Source organism: Sus scrofa, chromosome 1, assembly GCF_054392235.1.
Source record: "Sus scrofa isolate SSC_HxYL_T2T_F1_AM1 chromosome 1, Sscrofa_HxYL_maternal_Yorkshire_Landrace_v2.0, whole genome shotgun sequence".
In the NCBI taxonomy this organism is placed as follows: Eukaryota; Metazoa; Chordata; class Mammalia; order Artiodactyla; family Suidae; genus Sus; species Sus scrofa.
The window spans coordinates 228976214-228997398 of NC_139383.1; the positions used below are offsets into that span (position 1 = coordinate 228976214).

Genomic DNA, 21185 nt, shown 5'->3' on the forward strand with positions numbered 1-21185 from the left:
TCATGCCTTGGTAAAAGAGGTACATTTAGCTCCAGTTTTTCCTCCTCTACAGCTTTATTAGACTGTATTTTATTTAGTGCATAGACATCATGCAGGATGTTGCTCATTTCTTCATACTATGTCTTTTTTAGGAGGACCTATGGGAGAAATTGTTTTTTGGTGTCACTATCAGCCATGGCTTCCTGGAGCTGCTGGTTTATGTTTTTCCTATGGGCACAGAGCTGTGTAACAAATTGTGTTCCTATCATCACTTTGGCTACTAGGAAGCTTAGATTCCAATGTGCTCTTACCTGCAACAAAAAAGCATGGAAATACATAAAGTGAATTTTGTGTTTCGAAGTCACCTCTGGCTGTTCTTAAATCATTTTCTTTTTGCCATGATTTTCTAACTTACTCCTTGTTATTTTGTTTGTGTAAATCACTGAGAGAGAGAGACAGACAGAGAGAAAGACAGAGAGGAAGGGATGAAGAGGGAATAAGATATTGCTGGCAGGTATAGGGAAGGGGAAGAGGGAGGAGAGACAAAGGAATAGGACAGGAGGAGAGGAACAGCAAAACAGGAGAGAGAGATTCAAAGATGCAAAAGAGAGGGAGCCTTCTGCAAATCTTCAAAGAAAATGGACTTTGAATCCTATTGCTTCTTCCTTGTGAAACCTAGCTCTGAACAGTGGTCTTATCCTTCTAGGCTCAGGCTCCACTAGGCAGACTTCAAGTCACACAGCACATGTTATTATTTGGAGGTCCGGCTTCACTGAAGACTGCACATCTGAAGTAGCAGAAAATTTTCACTTTACAGCCCCAGTCCCCATGTGTCAACTACCACAAGTATGGGTGTCTGACAAGTCCGTGGTTTCCTGGCTGCCTTGCCAGTGTGTGGTCCTACTTCTCTTTCTGATCCTAGCACAGCAACTCACCTGGCTCAACTCTGCTTCCAGCTTTGTAAAAGGAAAGCCCTGGAGAGAACAGAACCACACTCCTCAGAGTGGAGTTCACTCCTGACCCTCTGTGTCCTTTGGAGTATATCCACAACCCCAGTACACACTCGCTGCCATCGGGTGGCTCACCAAACAGTCTTCGACTCTGCAAAAGGTGGTCCTTGAGAAGAGTTCAGGTCACTACAAATCCTCCATCCTATTATGCATCATTCAGTGCTCTGGAAATTCCACTCTGCCCTATGTCAGTTTGAAACTGACCTGAAACTCATCTGAATATCTAAAGAGTTTCCAATACACCCAGGGACCCATATTAGCATATCTAAAGCTTTTGATATTCTCCACAATCCTACAGAAAGTATATTATCAAAATGAGACATTCTGTCCAGTGCCAGAACCAGGGCTGTGTCAGTCCTGTTCCTGGGTTGGGGTGGGGCGGGGAGTTTCCTAACTAGATGACTGGAAGATCTGTTCCCTTTTGTAGGCAAATACCCAATATTCTCTTCACATGGAGAGGATGATGGCATTAAATGCACAACCAGCTTGAGATTATCAGTTCTGCTTTTCTGTTCACCAAGTAACCTTCAGATAGGACTTGGTTTCCCATCCAGATTTTCATACTAGGGAAAGATTCACTGACATGCTTCTTCAATGTCTGTGTAGCTCCCTTGCCTTTTCTCAGTCTTGCTCTAAGTCAACTCATTGCCAGAGGGCAATAAACCCTTCTGTGAGTTCATGAGTCCAGTCTGTTCGGGACAATCCCCTGGGCCCCCTGAAATGTGATTGCACTTTTCTAGATTTATGAAGCTGAGCATCCCACCCTGATGGCCCAGGCCCATCCACCCACTTACTTACTCCCCGCCCTGTGAAGTCACATAGAAGTAGTGACAGGACTCTTGACTAATACAACGCTTACCAACAATGGAGCACTTACTACATGGCAAGCGTCATTACTCTACATACCCTTTAGTAAAAGTGAAAATTAAGTAATTTAACTCTCACAGATCTGTATAAAGTTGGCACAATAATTATAAGCATTTTACAGAAAACTGAGGCACAAAGAAGTTAGAAACTTTCCCTAGTGGTAGAGTCAGGATTCAATTGCAGGCAGTCAGGCTCCAGAGCCTAACTCTAGAAATGTACACTATAGTGTCCCCAGGGATTGATGACATTTGCATCTTTACAACTGTTATATTCTGGATAGACTACAGGTGCACATCTGGAACTTGTTCATCCTAAATCAATGGATACAAGCTATGTCTAATGGCTTAGAGTCACTTTGATTTGGGAAAGCAAAACAAAACAAAATGGGGAAGGAAAAAACCCATGATGTGTGGCATTTCCCAGGCCATCCTGTAAACTGCCCCAAAGTCATGTCTTTAGCATGGGAACTGACCAATTAAACTTAGACCAAAATCCACATGGATGTTGAAGGACATTTCCAGGGGAAACCATCCTCCTGCATCACTCAAGAAATCTTCCTAGATTTCTGCCTCTGTAGGCACAGCCCCTCACCAATGATGGGTGATACCTGCTCTGATGGATACCACATATGTGGTAGGGCATGTGGAGAGTGAGCTGCTAACATCAAGGTTCTAACAAAGGGAAAGAGGACAACACGTTGGGCTCTTAAGCTAGGGCATATGGTCAGGCCCCCCAAGATAGCTGTTGTCTCTCTTTCTGTCCATCCCTGATTGACCATTCCCTGCCTCACCTACACCTCACTCAACTGACTGACCTTCCCTTTTAACCATGGAGCTCACTCAGTAAATGCCCATGTCGTTGCTTCCAGCCCTAGCTAGTTACTGTTCTAATTAGAACATCTCTACAAGGATAGCTTTTCAAAGGGGCAGTGATGGGTGTGCCCCTCTGCTGGTTACCCTGGAAACTGATGAGTCCACCTGATGTCAATTCCCTCAATAACTGGTAACCTCCCTCTTCCCGTGGTAGAGAAGCCTGCTGCCTTGTCCTGCTCGCACTCAGTGAGGAATTGCTCCAGGACTTTTCTCCTGATGTGTAAGTTCCCTAATTTATTACACCACTGATGTCTCTGTTGCCCTCTTGAGGTTCTGTCTTTGGTCTGGAGGCTGGGCAAATACAGAGCTTGAAGGCCTGTGGGATGCAGACCAATGGTAGGATTAGACCTTCGGGCTTGCTAAGAAGCAATGTTGCTTGCTTTGACTTCTCCAGACACATCAATAGGATTTACAGCACAAACCGGAGCTTGTTCATTGTACCAATTCTTTTTTTGCTCTTTGATAGCAAAATTCTGAGCATTTCAGAGTTAAAGTCAGAGGGATTCTCACCACCAGATCTCCCACACTAAAGCCCAGGACGTACACAAAGGAGTGAAGCCTGACTTGGGATGTTCCCATCAATACTGAAGCCATGGTTCTCAGGAGGATGTGCCAACCATTTGCCTAGAGAGTCTCCTCTAGAGTTGTCCAGGGCCAATTCTTGGTCTACACTGCCTGAGAAACCAGCAAGTCCAAATCTGTGCTTTTCTCCACTAAGCTTTACTGCCTCTCTTTCAGGGTCCATTTAATTGTACCATCTGTGGTACTGGAATATAGAATTCTCTAGTTAGAAACAATTTTCATCAATAATAAATTGTGGTAGAGAAATTTAGTATTAAAAAGAAAAACAATTCCACATCATAACTTGCAGCTGAGACTGAAGCCTGGCCCTGCCCTGAGCCTGGCCCCAGTTTCTGCCTCCCAGGTTCTTCTTACCTGGTCTCCAACTAGGATCCAGCCTCTTTACACACAGTGCTGGTCTTGATCCTTCTGCCTCATCCCCTCCTGTTCTGTGACCAAGCACTGACTCTTCTGTTGCCTGGAACCTTCTCATCATTCCATGACCTCCCTCAATATCAGCCACAGCTGACCCCTCTGTCCTCAGTGGCTGTGGACACAGTCTCTCAGGAAATGCCAAGTTCCCTCCCTTTTCCTCCCTCACTGACCACATGCTTTGAGTGACTTAATTTTCATTTCAGTATCTCAGTTCTAGAGGCAAAAATGCCCTTAAGTAAGATAGGCAATCTCCTCATCTCTGCCTTCCCATCCTCTAAATAGCTGAGACCCTTGCCTTCATGGCTGATTTAGCAACTAATCAACCAGCTCATTTAAAAATGCATTAATCACACATCCTGTTGCTTACAAAATGATACATAGTTATCATAGTTATTGTAAAAAAATTTAATTTGAAAAAATATATAATAGAAAATGAGAAGGTTCTTACTATTCACATCCCCTGAGACAACCTCTGTTAACAGTTTGAAATAACTGAAACTGTCTCAAACAGTTGATACACACACACACACACACATACACACACACACACGGTTTCTTAGAACTGTACTGAGGTTATACTATACATAGTGTTTTAGAACTTATTTTCCACTTAATAATACATCCTAAACATCTCTTATTGGCACATAAAATCCACCTCATTTTTAAAGATGTGACATAGTGTTCCATTGTATAAATGTACCATAATTTATTAACAAATTCCTATTAACAAATACCTAATTATGGACATCTGGTTTGTTTTCAACTAATTTGCTCTAACAATGCATAGTGAAGCTCCTTGGACACCAATCTTTGCTTACTTGTGTATTTCTGTTGAGCTGAGATTTGGGGACATGGTGAGGCACCTCTGAGCCTCAGTCACTCTTTCAGTAAAATGATGATAACTGCAGAAGTTTGGGAGAATTAGGTGAGATCATTCATATTGAGGTGGATGCTCTAGCTCCCTTGTATCTAAAGCTTGAAGTCAGAAATTCTCCACTTATTGAGTCTTAGTTGAGCTGAAATTTTTTCTTCCATGAGAAAAACCCCCCAATGCCAGATACTTACCTTCCCAGACTCCTTAGCAGTCAGGCAAAATCATAGGACATAGTCTCCACCAATCAGATAACTCACAGTTCACTTTGACTTGGTAGTTCATGACACAACAGCCAAAGTCAGGGAGCACACTAAACTCGCTGTCTTTGATGGCCATCTCAGTAATGATGAAAGCAAGATCAAGTTCTTATTAGAGAAACAGCAATGGTGGGAGTTCCCTTTGTGGCTCAGAGGTAATGAACCTGACTAGTATCTGTGAGGACATAGGTTTAATCCCTGGCCTTGCTCAGTAGGTTGGGGATCTGATGTTACTGTGAGCTGTGGTGTGACTCACAGACATGGCTCAGATCTAGCATTGTGGTAGCAGTGGTATAGGCCAGCAGCGGCAGCTCCAGATCTAGTCCTGGCCCAGGAACTTCCATATGCTGCAGGTGCAGCCCTAAAAAAGAGAAACAGCAAAGGTGCCAACTGTAGATGTTTTGTGTTGAAACCAAAAACAAGAGCAGGGGCTTCTTTATTAGAATAGCACTCATGATTTTGGACATTGTTTCTGGCAGCTTAACCTCATGCTTCATTCTTTAGACATCCTGACAATTCAGAATTACTCAAAATCCTATGAATAAAGCCATTTTCTGTTAGATTAGCCAGGAACATTTTCTATTGCTTGTAATTAGGAACATTGTCTACTACGTATGTATAACTGTAAAACACCATATGAGGATAAGTGACATAGCAGATGCTCTTGTTCCTCTCCAGCAATCATTCTTCCTTCTTCCTTGCTAAGAGGTGAACATTTGACCTGGTTTCAGCTGAGGTGATATAAAGGATAGTGTTCTTGGGACTTCTAAGAAAGAGTTTTCATTGCTTTCTTAAAAGAGAGAATTATGTCAAGAGAAAACTTTTGTTGCTGTCACCTCCCTCCCTGCCCCAGCTTTCTCTTTGGGTTGTTGTCATGTGGAACTGAGTCACTTGGTGATCTGGCAACAATTTTCTCACCATGAGGAGAGATGTTGCCCACACATGGGATAGATGACAGAACTCAAGAATGTAAAACCCCTTGATCCTTGATGGCACAACTGAATTTCCAAGACTAACTTGGTTTGCTTACTTCTAGACTATCTGCTTACTGAAAATTAATCATGATTTAAGACATTAAAATTAGATATTCTATTACTTGCAGCCAAACCCACCCTAATTGGTACAAGATATTTGATTATCATTTTAACAGCTTAGAGAGTCTAGGCTGATGGTTTTGAGGTGTGATAAACTCAACTGTCTGATCCTGTCTCCAACTACAATTCTATCCCAAATGGCTAATGACACATAGATAGTTTTAATCCAAAGCAAACTTTTGTGTAGCTCAGTTTGTTAGTGTAAGAAGCCTGATCTCATTGAGGTGCTCATTGAAAGATTATTAAGTCATCCCAAATTAGCATAGATTAAAGTAATCTTCTGTACCCCAGGGCTCGCTGGTATAAGGATGTCATGTATTCAGGGTCTCTTGACAAACATGAAAGTCACTTTTGGGTCTTAAACTCAAGCTTATGACTATCATCTTTTCTCTATAGATCCTGCCAATCCCAGTGAAGCTACAAGTTGCTTCATTTGACATTATTATACATTATTTTATGTTCATCATCTCTTTTTAGCCTCAAAGCACTCATTGAGGTATTATTTTGCAAACAAAAATAATGTTCAAAGAGATTAAATAATATGTTCCCAGTTACAAAGCTGGTGAGTTGTGAAAAGGAAATTCAAATTCATGTTTTTTCCTCTGCCTCGGTGGTTCTCATTGACTGTATGCTGGAATATCCTGGGGAACTTTAAAAAATACTGTTGCCTGGGTCTCAGCTCCAATTCTGATATAATGGATTTGGAGGGAATCTTGGACACTGGTGTTTTTAAAACAGCTTTGTTGACATCTAATTTATATAGCATAAAATTTACCCATTATAATAAGTTCAATTATTTGAAATATATATTTATAGAATTGTGCAGCCATCACCATAATCTATTTTAATAACATTTCCATCACCCCCCAAATTTCCTAAATTTCGTTCTTACCAGTTTGCAGTCAGTTCTTGCTTCTACCTCTGGCCCCAGACAGCCGCTAATCTCCTTTCCAGCTCTATCAACTTATCTTTTGTGGACATCCGTATAAATAGAAGCAAACCATAGTAATCTTTGACATCTGGTTTCTTTCACTTCTCATATTATTGTTGAGGTTCATCTGTGTTGTAGCATGTTCTTTTTATTGATAAACAGTATTCCACTGTTTTAGATATGCCACATTTCATTTATTCAGCAATGATGAACATTTGGGTTGTTTCCAGTTTGGGGCTATTATGAATAGTATTGCTATGAACAGTTTTGTGTATGTTCTTGTGTAGAAATATGTTTACATTTCTCTTAGGTATATTTCTAGGAGCATAATTGCTGAGTCATATGGTAAGTTTATGTTTAACTTTTTAAGAAACTGCCAGACTATATTGCAATGTGTACCTGCCTTACATTCCCACTAGCAATAATTAAAGTATTGCTAACAGTATTTTCATTTTGCTAACAGTATTTTCAGTATTTTAATTGGTAATGTTTATTTCCATAATGACTAATGATATTGAATATCTTTTCAAGTGCTTATTAGCCATTTATATATTTTCTTTGGTGAAATGTCTATTCACATTTTTCGCCCATCTTTTTTTCATCAAGTTGTTTTTCTTACTAGTGGCTTGTAAGATTTCTTTATATAGTATTGAAACAAAATTTTTATCAGATATGTGATTTACAAATATTTTCTCCCAGTCTTTGACTTTTCTCCTTTTCTCATTGGTATTTTTTGAAATGTAAATGCTTTTAGTTCTGATGATGTACAGATACAATTTTTACATCTTATAGGTTGTGCTTTTGTGACATAGCTAAGAACTCTGGCCTTACGAAGTTGTAAAGGCTTTCTCCTGTGTTGTCATCTAAAAGTGTTATAGTTTTAGCTCTTGCATTTAGGTCTGTGATCCATTTTGTATTAGTTTTTATTTATATAGCGCAGTTTTGCATACTTGACATTAATTGTTCCAGTACCATTTGTTAAAGAGACTCTCTGTTCTTCATTGAATTGTCTTGGCATATCTGTTGAATGGAAACTGGAATTTTAAAATTGTCCCTGGTGCAAAGTTGAGATCAAAGCTCACTGAGGATGCATCACTAGAATGCATTACTAGGTCTCTTCTGCCTTTCCACATTAGACAAGGATCTCTATGTGTTCTAGAATCCAGAACACTTTCCTAGCCTGATGAGAGTCTTGGTGATTTTTTTCCTTGGAACTTTTTGCAAATGCTGACACCTTCTTCCTAGAACAGGTTCTATAAAGGTGATTATAAATAACAACAACCTACACTTAGAGAACTACTCTATTATAGCCTGCTAGGTCTGCTTTTCACATTAGACTGTGAGCTATTCAAAGGGAAGGACTATGTTTTATGAAAATAAAATGAACAGCTACCATTTTTAGCACCTGCTGTGTTCCAGTGCTTTATAGATATTATCTCACATAATCATTTTCCAAGACTCTTGAGTTGTGATTTACAGAGATTAAGTAATTTATCCAAGGTCACACAACCAATAAATGGCAAAGCCACGATTCTTACCATGGTGAATCTGTCTATAAAGCCACACACACAAAAAAATAGTCAAGCAAGTATGACTAGATAGCTTAGTCGTTCATAGGAAGTGGCTCCAAGTTTTCCAACCTGTTTCAGACCAATAACATTATAGTATCATGAACAATGTATATTTAGTCAAAAGAAATGAGAAGAAGAGGCTAGCAGTGACCTCAGGCTTGAGTGGGTTAGGTCTTTCCTTGAGGTGGCACTAATAGGCTTTGTTTTCATTTGTTATTCTGATGAAAACTTGGAATTTTTACCCAACTACAAGTGTGATGGTTCGATTCATGGTTGACATGGCTGGTTTACAGTGTCTTGGCAATTGTGGGCATTTATCTTTTCTTGGGAATGACAGGATGTTATACTGAGACTTTGAGGAGGCTCAAGTTCCCCTCTCACCAGCCACCCGCAATGTTTTGTCTGCCTTCCTCTATCACTACTCTTATAGCCTTTTCACTGTGAAAGATGATGCTTTGCAATTCCTGACATGCCTGCTCAGACCACACACATACCTGTGAGCCCATGCCCTTGTTTAGCTCACAAATGGGGTCCACTTGTTACTGCCTGTAGTTCATGCTTAGGGACTGTATCTGTGGAGCCACGGCTGCCCATACCAAGAATGCAGCACAGAAAGGGGCAGTGGCTCCCACACCTGTCCTACCTACATGGTGTGTGCCATTGCCCCTCTAGCTGCAGCTCCTGCCCATCTGGTCCATCTTCCCAGCCCAGCCCTGCCTGGCTCTGGCTTTGCCTCAGGCGTCTGAAATCTGTGCTCAGGAAATCAGAAGAGTCTCCAGTTCAGGCTTCACAGGAAGACACTGAAGCCATAAAGGCTGACTCAACCCAGTGACTTCCAAACAGTCATCCCTCCAGGTGTCTGTGAGCCCTGCCATCTGCCTTACAAGTTCACGTGAGTGAGACATAGGGACTCCTCTCCTCCATGTTTTTGTTTTCTAATGGAAACCACAAGCCCTGCCTTCATCCTGAGTCACAGATCTACTGAGGAAATAGCCTGCCTAGAACTTAGCCCCCATCAATTTAATTAAAAAGCAATCCAAGTTGCATGAGTTACTGTAGGTAACGTGGGGAGGTACTAGCTGCTTTATGATGGCCAGTTGTGTTTTGCAGAAACAGTTTTGTTGCAACTACATGGTTGTGAAATTACAATTCGCAGTGAGCACTTGCTTCTTAGAATTCCTCTAGGCTCGTGAGTTGATGGTACCCTGGGCACACTATACCTGCAACTGTCTCTGGCACTCTAGACTGTGCCTTTGGAAAACCAGGGTGAGGCTCAGCCTACCTCCCAACTTGGCTTCTCAGGGTTTTATGTGGAGATATGGAAGAAGAACTGCTCAGGTCATCAAGATATCTGGGTCTGGCCCTAGGCCTGCCACTCTCTAGCTGTATTACTTTGGTCAAATCACTTAATTTCTACAAGCTCTAGTTTCTATATGTGAAATTAGGACTAGCTCTGTACCTCCCAATAATTGTCCTCTGTACTGCAAATCTGCGATATTCTCTAGTAAAACTGGGCTTAGTGGTTAATTAAGTTGGGAGATGTTTTGGGGAATCGATCTCATCCTCCTGGAAATCCCCTATGCCTCCTTCAGTGCCCTCCTCTAAACTGGGAATCCCCATGAAGCTCATCCTGATCCATCCTTCCTAGTATAATTCATCCCTTTGATCCATCCATTCATCCCTTTCTCTCTCCTCCTACTCTCCTTTTCAAATTTTTCTACTGGAGCTCTCATCCCAGAGGGCCCAATTTATTTTCATCTATGTCTGTCTGTCATCAACCTGAACTTTGAAGTTTAGGATCTTGTCCTACTCATCTCCGTAATACCCAAGACCTACATAGGTATGATGTATAATAGGTACAACATAAATATTGATGAAGAATACTAATAACTGTTGTTATTGGAAGACTGGGGATGTATGTACACTTGGTTATGTTCCTGTAACCATTTGTCTTGGTCAACCACATGCCTTCCTTCAGCTTTACCCAACTCCAGTTTTGTAATTCTGATAGGACTACCAGTCCTGGCACTTGGTCTCTTACTCACAGGCATCACTGTGATGTGACTCAGCCTGAGCAATTCTTTTACTTCGGCAGGTGTGTGAGCCACACCAGGTCCATCATGGTTCTTCTCTGGAATTTATGTCATTGTTATTCATGGGTCCTTTATCCATTTGTTTTTACATTAGTCAATACTTTTTAACCATACAAAAACACCTCTTTGTGGAGCCCCCAAATTTATGGATAGTTTCCCAACTTAATGTGTCTATTGACAACACTGAAGCACCAAAACTCAGGAAAGGGACCATGATAATGATGTTTACACATCCACAATATTAGTTCACAGGTAAATGGGACATTGACTTTTGCATGTTACCTTGTCAGGAACACTTGTGTTATGTGCTGCTCAATCCCTCTGTAATGTCTGATGTCTTTGACCATTGCTTCTTTTTAGAAACTCCATTCTGCTCTGATATCCAGTAACTCTTTGCTGGGTCTGCTTGTACTCTCATGTCACCCATCTCTCATCTCATTTGTGGACTCCTTTTCCTCTGGGGTGTATCTTTCAGTGGAGAGGAAGAACATGTCTTGTACTGGGGGTCATAGAAGTGGGAGGACATGAAGTAGAAGCTGCTGGTGGCCGTATTCCTTCATCTGAGGAAATCTGTTTCCAGCAGAAGAGAACAAAGCCAGACAGAACTACGCAGAGTCTAGAGAGAGAGATGGTGAGGAGCGTTCAAGAGAGTGGCCTTGATAGTAATAAATCCCTTAAGTCCAGCAGTTTCTCTCTCCCTCTGACTCTGCTACAGTATCTTCCTAATGCACCCCCTTAATACTTAAGCAAGTTTGACTTCCCATTAATTGTAGCCCAACTTTACTAAAACATGACCCCAACCCATCCTTTAGATGATACCATTCTAGGAAAATGATCTAATGGCTTAGCATAAAGATAAAGTCTAGGTCTCAAACAGGAAGGCAAGATTCCATGGCTCAGAAATGGTTTTTCCAGATCACCACTCAGGAAACTAGAATATTTTGCAATAATTCTCTGTTCTTGGATAGACTTTTAAAAAATCAATCTCCTCCCTGCCTCCAGCATAGCCCTCTGAGAAACCTGCAGTCCTTCAGGAGGAAGCCTATATTTGGATGCTGACTCAGCCAAAATATTTTTTCCCCCAACTAATTTAATTCTGCAGTCCCCACCGGTGACTGACAGTGTTCCCAATTGGGAGTACTGTAACTGAAGGCAGCAAGTTGCCTGCTGTTATTTTCTGCTTTGTTCTAGTTTAATTGCCTTCGTACATGTGCCTATTACATGAAGAACTAAATGAAAACTCGATGGGACTGAAAATAGCACTTAAAATAGCATTATGTCCCCTCAGAGTCTCCTATTCGACACTGTAGCTAGGCAGGTGTTTTTCAGCAGAGAGAAAGATTATAAAAAAAAAAGTGTTATTGTGAATCTGGGGGAAATGATGCCTCCAATTTCACCTTGCCTATGCCATCACCTCTGGCAAATTCTCCCATTAAAATGACAGATTTCTACCACGAAACCCACCAGCAAAACACTTTACATTTGATGACGGCAAGGGAGATAAAAGTTGTGTGAAAATTCCCAAGGTTAAAAAGTTGTCATTGTCTTAGTTGGATGGGGTTGAGTTCACCTAACAGGAAGCTTTGATAATAAACAGAGTGCTGTGCTATTTTTATATCATCCCAACTTTCCTCTGTGTTCTAGCAGTAATAGCCATTCTGGTTAACGTACTGTGGATGCATCCACTCCTTGGCCACCTTCTTCTCTATTTGGGAACATGGAGAGAGGGTGACCCTCACGGCTGTTTCACAAGCAGCTGTAACACAGTAGGCTTCCAAAAAATCAGCCAATGGGAGGAATTTCTTCTTGTTCATCTTGCCACCATGATCTGAGTTCATCCGAGAATGAAGAAAATAGCAAGAAAACAGAGGACAGAGGTACAGAGAAAAATTCATTTGAGCTTCTGAATCAAGCCATCCCTAAAACCAGTTAACTTTTAGCCTTTTCATTTACAAGAGCCAATAAATGGCCTCTATTTTTTTTTTTTTTTGTCATTTGCAACTGAAAGAATTCAAACCAATACCAACCATTTTGCTGTTTTAGTTCTTCCTCTATGAAAAAGTATCTTTCAAGGAAACTCGAGGAGCACGAGCACACTACCTTCACCTCCATGCCCAGCTCTTCAGTTCCCAGCTCCTCCTCCAGCTGCTCTTTGGCCTCACAGCCATGCTAACTTTTTAACTCCACCTGGATTCAACTCTAAAACAACTGCTGCTTTTTCGTCAAAGAGAAATCCAAGTTGAAGTCATACACAAGTTCTCAAGTGTGTGGTACCAGAGTCAGCAGCAACTGCAACACCCAGGAACTTGTGAGAAAGGCGCATTTTCAAGCCCCACCCACATCTCTGGGATCAGAACTTGTTGGGGGCAGGGGAGAGCAGAGACCAGTATTTTAACCAGCCCCCCATGGGACTTAAATGCAAGCTGAAGCTTGAGAACTTCTGGCATAGAGGACGTTCCATATCATTGTAGACCATAGGGCAGGCATGATTAACATTTATGAGAAAACTTGAAAAGCCAGAGTAAGACCAGCATGGTATCTTACCAGAAATGTTTTACGACACAAGGCCGTACATTTCCAGTGGTACAATTAGTCAAACAGGACATTTGACAGGGATGGAGATCAAAACAGGGTAGAACCTAGTGGACCCCTGTCCTTCTATGCACACCAATACAAGGAAGCTGGGAGAGAAAGGAGGGGGTGTGTGCTGGGGTGGGGGATTCAGGTGTTTCTTTTGTGAAAGAAATCGCTTATAAAGTAGCTGTTGCCTAATGCATTTCTCAGGTGTTCACATTTTCATATCATATTTGAAGATTTCAGTCTAGTCATTTGGAAGGTTTGATGAGGGTGATCACTTGATTTTTTTTTGAAAATAAATTTTGTTTCTGTTGTAAAATCAGCTTATCCTGAAACATCCTCCCTTCCAGGGCTACCCGTGACCTGGGTGAAGCCCAGAGGCACCTCCTTTTCTCTTCTGATCCCTCAGAGCACCCGGTGCCTTTACTTACTTAATGCATCACCGCAGCTGGGAGGTGTGTTTATTTCTGAGCTCAGCCTCACTGAGAGCACAGATATTTTGGCAAAGCACTCCTGCCTAGCACATATCTGTGTGTCAACATTTAGAGTGAGCATCAGGTTGAGAGAAGAGGAGTTCCTGTTGTGGCTCTGTGGTTAACGAATCTGACAAGGAACCATGAGGTTGTAGGTTCAATCCCTGGCCTCGCTCAGTGGGTTAAGGATCTGGTGTTGCCGTGAGCTGTGATGTAGGTCACAGACGTGGTTCAGATCTGGCATTGCTGTGGTTGTGGCGTAGGCCGGCGGCTAGAGCTCTGATACAACCCCTAGCCTAGGAACCATCATATGCCATGGGTGTGGCCCTAAAAAAGACAAAAAAAAAAAATTGAAGGAAGAATGTAACTGCCTTGGGGGAAGGGCTGGCCTCAATCTCTGTGTTCATGCCCTGCCTTCTCCTGAACCAGCCTTCTGTCTAGACAGGGCCACTGTGACATGTCTCCCTACACCTGCGGACAGTCCTGGGTATTAATCAGTAGAAGCACATATTAACCTGGAGCAAAGAGAGAAGCAGGTAACCTGGTCCCAGCTCCAAACCCCAGGGGCACGTGGTGGCAGCAGCAAGGAGTCCCATGCAGTAACCCCTGGGGCAGCCCCGCAACATTGCCTTACCTGAGGCTCTTTCCTGAAGATTCAGCCTTGCCTCTCAGGTTCAAAAAACTCATGGGGAATAAAGGGTTGGTACGGGGCACTCCTAAACCAGCACTTGTTGGCTGTGTCTCTTTCTGAAGGATGTTTGTGAATGACTCATGTTTCATCCTGTCAGGTGTGCTGTGGCCCATCCATCTCTCCTTCTGTGGCCAGATAATTAGTTGGTATCCAATAATGCAGCCTTTGTTAAATGCTTGCTGAATGAGGTAAGGTTCTAGGATGAAGGCCAGTGCCTCTACACACACACACACACACAGAGCAAGTTTTCTCAGCCATGAGGTGCATTAGTTATTTTTTTCTAAAACTACAGCAATGACACTGAATGAGAAAAGCTTGCTTTACCTTTTGCTGCAGCATCTGATAGGCTGCCCCATGTCAGCAAGACGAGTGTCAAATCCTACTGCCTGGCAGCACTGTTCTCCATCAAACCTTCCTCTGGCTTTCCTTCCCCCTCAGGTATGACAGCAAGAGCCCAGGACTTGCCACTGGGCTGACCTGAGTGAAAACACTGAGAAATTGATGTGAGAAAAAGTTAAATAAAACGTAGATCAGGTAAGAGGGATGGATTCACCATGTAATGGGAGATCAAGTTGCAAAATTCAATAGGGTCATCAGCACAGCCTTCAAGAGCAAAGATCTGAAGACAAGAGACTTGGGGGTTATCTAGAGGAAGAGTGTTTGGGGCACAGGGTACAGCTTAAGCTAAGGTCCTGAGGCAGGAGGAATGCCCATGTGCTTGAGGAAGAGGAAGGAGGCTGGAGTGGTTAGAGTACAGTGAAGAATGTGGAGGAAGTAAAAGAGGAGGTCAGGAGGGAGTGGCAGGGTGGGATTAGCTTGGACACCAGAGACAAATTTTAGGGCATTACTTTTACTTTAGTGACAGGGAAGCCACTGCAGGATTTTAAATGGAGGCTTTAGATGATCAGACCTGGATTCCAAATGAATCACCCAGGCTGTTCTATGGTCAACTGTTGATTGAGGGCAGGATCCAGGACAGAGATGATGGGGTGTGTCAGGGAAGAGGGAAAGGTGATTGAATTCCAGATGTATTTTGAAGGTAGCCGTCTAATGTGCTATCTTGATGGATTGGAGTGGGGTGTGAGAGAGACAGCGGCTGTCTCCAAACTTGTTGGCCTGAGCAACTGGAAGAATGCACCTGTTCTGTGAGCTGGAGAAATGAGAACTGAAAGGCATGCACACACATCCCTCAGAGACAAGCATGTTGGAGGCGCTCACAAAATGCTCCCTTCCTCGGCCACAGCCTCGGATTCACTCTGCTTCTTCCCCCACATGTTGAGTCCCAATGGGCGCACGGTGGCACCACTCAGCCTGTCTCCTTGCCTTTAACGTGGATTTGATGGAGCCAGGGAGGTGCTGAAGATTACACAAGAGGAAGCATTCTGTGAGAGCTTGGTGCAGAGGAAACGCTCAGCAAATGTCAGCTTTTATTAAACAGAAAAACATAGCCAGTTTGGGGCACGTGGGCAGGAGGGATTTTGGCTGGTTTTTCCACTTCCTATTCCTGCAGCTTCATTGGAGGCATCATGACACTTCTACAACCCTGGCCTCATCATGACACCCAGCTGCTCCCATTCAGTGGCTCCTAACTGCATCTTCAGTGGAGCCAGGCTTAGCAGCAGCATCTACAGGCCCCCCTCATCCCACTCTCCCCTCCTCAGTGGCTGTTCCTCAACAGCATCCTATCAGCCCCCGAGCCCCCTCCCCACCCCCATGCTTATCTTTCCAACCTCTACCCACATATTCAGGCCACAGGCCATGGTGGCTCCCATTGTGCCTGAGAAGTCCCCTTCCCACTCCTCACCCACCTCTTGGTGATGTCCTACTCTTTCTTTCAGACACAGACTAAGTGCCACCACCCCTGTAAAGCTCTTTTCATTTCCCCAAGTTATTGTTACTACTCCGTGCTGCCATGGAGTGCACCCAAGGATCTCATTCTACTGCTCCCAGATCACAAAGCATGGATCATATTAAACTCACAGCTTGCTTATATGGCCTGGATGCTGACCTATCAGGTTAGACCACAGCCAGGGGCTTGACAGCTGAGTGTCAGCTTTCCCCATAGTGTCAAGTGTTGACTTGCCCGCCTCCTCCTTTGATCCTAGGTCTCAGAGACTAGAGACCACCCCTTACTTACATCTCTCCCCCCAAAATAACTGTCTGACATCTACTAGCCTCTCTATAGATGCTTTCTGAATAATTGCGGGGGGAAAAGGGATGCGAAAGTCCTGACTTCCCTTGAAGTGGCCTCAGCACTAGCTTCACACTCTGGTGCTGCCTGGATCAAAGAAGCCCTCCTCCCTCCTTGCCTTCTGGCTGCAGGAAGGCTACGTCCCCAGCCTGCCCCTTCCTCTTGCCTGATACTCTCTTGCAATCAAAGATACTCCTATTGGAGCCAAAAGTGTCTCCCCCAAAGTAAGTTTTCACAGGTGGTGAAGCCAAAACCTACCACATCCTCCTCGGCCATCCGTTCCAGAGGGTACAATTTGGCTTTGGATTCCCAGCAGGGCACAGGGATGGGGGAGAGGGAGGTGGTTTGAATTTACTGCTTCCAGCTCAACTCAGCTTTGGCAACTTCCGTTGCCCATTTTTTCTCACTTGTACACTCACCTTTTCTAGCCTGGACTTAAAAGTAGGTTTTGGAAATTAATTCCCTCCCCCATCAGGAAAAACAAGCTCCAAACAGGCCAAAGTAAATTGGCCAGGCATTTGAATAAATGATTATTTTTCCTAAGTGGCCTCTCTCACCTAGCCAACACCCATGATTTTAGCCAAAAAATAAATAGAGGGAAAGTGAGAAAAATTAGATTAAAGAGGATTGGACAATCTACATAGAATTCCCCAAAGTTTGGGTTGGAGGAGACCCTGGGGATCAGCCACCTTAAGATTTCTCAGACTGTGTTCTGAGGATCCCTAGGAGTTTCTAGCAGCCCTCTTAGGAGAACAGGAAGAGGGGAAGAAAAGGTGGGGCCCCAGGCACCCCTCACCACTCCAGGCAGCTTCCCTAAAGATTCTATGTGTTTTGTATGACAATTGAGAGTCTTATATTTTAAAATGCTTACAATTTACTGTTCCAACCAAGCCTAAGCCATGCTTTTGACAAATGAGGAAACTGAGGACAAGGGAGGTGGCGTGCTCTGCCTGGGCCCTCACAGTGAGTCAATGATGGAGTCAGAGCTCCATTTCCAGTCTTTTAATTCAGGTACTGTCCCCCCAGCACCCAGCTGCCCCGTGATATTCTACATCTGGAGGTGTCATCACCTGCCCAGTATTTTCTTTCCATTTTTTCTTTAGTTAAGGACTCTGCCTCCCTTGCTATTCCCTTGAGGAATAGGTGCTCCCAGAGCCCTTGATATCCAAGGACAGAATGACTGGTCCAGGGGTGGTTACCACATCCAAGCAGACCCAACCAGAGTCCTTTCTTAAGGAGTGGAAATGTCCGTCCTTCTGAGACTGAGAGCATGAGAATCCCATGTAACTTGGAGCTGTTGGATGCCCTCTTGCAACCACAGGGAAGAGTCTGCCTGAGAATGTAATGAAGACAGAGGAAAGCAAGTCAGAGCAATGGAGAGAAATGCAGCAGATTTCTGGAGGCATTGTTTGAACCCTTGGACCCAGTCATAACCAGAGCTTGTGCAAACTCTGGACTTTTCTGTCATGTGAGCCCATGTATGTATATATATATATACATAGTCCATTTTAATTCATTTGATTGGATTTCTATCTCTTGCTGCAACAAAGTATCCTAAAATAACTTTTATTTGTAGGACATTTTATAGACTGTTAAGCTCTTTTCATCCCCTCAGGTCACAGAGGTGGATGGAGGCATACCTCCTCATCCCAGAATAGCATCACCTCCCAAAAGCTGGCCACAAGGGCACATGAAACCCAGGATGTCACAACATGCCAGAGAGACTTCTTTGCTCAACAAATACTCTTTGAGAGCCCTCTAAGTACAATTCCAATTCCCTTCACCCTTGATGTGAACCACAGTCTACCTGGCAGGAAGGTATATGGGTGAAAATTTTGGCTTTGGTGGTAGATGACTTGAGATGGAGTTTGGTGTCTTGCCTTCAGAATAAAGAGAAGAATACACCCTTATCACTCAAGGTCTCATAAAAGAAATAGAAACTACTACAAGAACTGAGACAGTGGATTATTCAGGGAATTGATTATACAGGAGCTGGAGAAGCTGAGAAACCAAATGAAATGGTTAGGCAATTGGAGATTAGCAACAACAGAAAGCCATAGTCACTCCTTAGGGCTGAAAGGATGGAAAGAGGTGGAAATACTGGAGCCCAGCACCCAAGGTTGCCTGATAGAAACTGGGACCACAGTGGGTCTGTCTGGTGGGAACTAGAAATAGGAAGGAGGTATAGCCAGCACTGGAAACTGGAGATGCTGATGAAAGGCAGGTTAAGTGAGTGGCTTGGGTGGGGATGTACTGGCTTCTTTCTTTCTCCCACCTTCAATCAAGCAAGAGCCAAAGTATGTTCACCACAATGCAACACAGGTAGAAATACAGCAGTGTGGCCAGTATGATAACCCTAGATCCATATGTTCCTTTCCACAGGTTTGAAGTAGAGATGGTGTTTCAGCCAGGCCAGAGAAGTGCAAGGTCCTTCTCATGATTTGGAGACCTCTTCAAGCTTTTCTAGTTTTTTTTTTTTTTTTTTTTGGAGTTGGGGGCGGGAATGGTGTTCTTTATTTTTATCACTTTCACACTGGGTAGATGCTTGATCCCGAGTTACATCAGCCATGCCCTTAAAACAAACAGTGGGTGTTAGGAGCAACTGGCTAAGGCTTTTGCTTCTGGCCTTTTGTAGTCATCATCCTGGTGATTTCCATTCAGCCAGTAGAAGGGACAAATGTTTGTCTGTAGGCCCATCAATTCCAGGAAACTTCATGTTTCTGAGCCTGCCAATGCGTAATTAAGGGAAAGATAGGCCATCCATGGGAAAGAACCCCATTGACAAATTCCAAGGAAAAGGACAGAACTTCCTGAAATTCTTTGCTCATCTTCTCAGCCTTGTTTTATTTCTCTATGGAAGGTGCCAAGATAAAAAAGCCAGAAGGTCATTGAGCAAATTTACTCATTTATAGGTCTCTTATTTGGTCCAGCCCCAATTTGTTACAGTTTGCTTCTCAACAGCATCAGCCTGGCAAGGAAATACTGCCTAATTTTTGTTGATACTGGGAGGGTCTGCAGTTCATCAAGTGGAAAATTGGGATTTAATGAGAAATGAGTCTTAGGGAGGAATTGAGACATCTTCTTGTGTTTTACATGTTATAATGTGTTGCGTGACTTCTAGCTGCTTAATTATGGTGCTGTTCAGTTACCAAACATTTGTTGAGTAATCTGTTAGTGTGTCTTTTGAGTTTTGGCTCAGGAAAAAAAACTGATGAGGGCACAACCATGATAAGCCCTCTGTAAGTGTGAGAGATGCCCTTTATTCCTTGCTATTTTCAGTAGACTACCAAAGCCTAAGCAATTCTTTTAATTGCCAAATTTTTGGTGTAGAAGATGTTTTATTAATTCAAACCCATAGGAAGATGATGTTACAGAGTGGAAAGAGTGCAAATTCTGAAGACAGAATTGAATTTGCATCCTAACTGTATCTTGTTTCAGCTTCTTGCATACAGATGAATCACATCCTTTCTGAATCTCAATGTTCTCTTCAAAACAAAGGACATCACAATGCCCACTACATACGAGAAGAATTAACAATAAAGCAATATCTTATATATTAACACTCTGTTGGGCACATAGTGCTTATGGAATTGGGAGAATCGTCACACATTACACATTTTCCTCAGCTAGGTCTCTTTGCCAAACTGAGGTGGGCTCACATTCTTTATCTCTGCTCTTCACTCCCTGGTTTGGTTAACAAGGCACTCATATTGTGTCCCCTCTGACAAGGCCACCAGCTCTGGACATTTTGTGATCTCTTACTCTTTCCCACCCCAAGTATCCTATGCCGCTGTGCTGTTCTCCTTTGTGCTCTCAGCAAGCATCTGTTGGATGGATGGTCAAGTAAACTACTGATCTGATAAATGAAATCACAGCGCTGCATGCAAATGTGTCACCAGTCCTTAGGATGGAACTTCTGAAACAACTGTAAATAGCTGGGAAGAGGGTGGCTACTGTGAGAGTTGTGGCGTTCTCACATTAGAATGTGGGGTCAATGCATAGGGTAAATCATCTGGGGATAATCTTTTGGGGTGATCCTCAGATCATCTGGTATCACACCTTGACACCTGCTGTAAAACATTGTTTTTTGAATTTATTGTGGGAAATATGGAATTGGGTGGTGGGTTGATATTTGGATAATTAATAGGACTGGCTTACAAGCTCTTGAGAACATCAGATAAAAATTGTTTCTAGTGCCTGAGTATCTCCCTTCTAACTTATCTCTACAGTAGGACATAAACACACTGCTACAAATTCTTTTATACCACAAAACTACAGTATTTTTTATGATGTTGAATATAGGAAATATTATTTTTCACATAAATGTATAACTGATATGTAACTTTCATATGTACTTTACTCCCCACAAAAATAAATGAGGTGGTTTGCTGGTCATTCTTGGCTTGCACCCCCACCATGTACTCTCTGCCTTTCTCCACTCTGCTCTTTGCCTGGAGGGGGATGGGGTTGACTCCTCATCAAGTAGAGGAGTCAAGGGGAATGGCAAGCAAGGGAGTGGAGGGCAGAGGGAGAGAGTAGCCTGGGTATTTCTTCCCCTGTAACCCTGCTGCTTTGTGCTTTGTTCTGGAAGAATCTGCATCTCTAAGTCTACACCTCCTCTCAGGAAGCCTCTCTTTACACTTTATAGCTTCAATTCACACCAGGCTCCAGGAACAGTGCTTTCTTCACATGTCCCTTTAGGACTAAGT

At 43.0% G+C, this 21185-nt stretch overlaps 1 long non-coding RNA gene across 2 annotated transcripts; it reads left to right on the forward strand.

Moving 5' to 3' along the window:
* Nucleotides 1-2877: 2877 nt before the first annotated feature.
* Nucleotides 2878-20902, forward strand: LOC146407040 (uncharacterized). 2 transcript variants are annotated; one of them, XR_014822337.1, is made up of 5 exons: nt 2881-2948; nt 14724-14819; nt 17798-17954; nt 18092-18294; nt 18859-20902. It is a non-coding gene; the product is annotated as an uncharacterized LOC146407040 (long non-coding RNA). The 2 variants fall into 2 exon arrangements; XR_014822335.1 differs by lacking the exons at nt 17798-17954; nt 18092-18294 and having other exon boundaries at nt 2878-2948.
* Nucleotides 20903-21185: the final 283 nt, after the last annotated feature.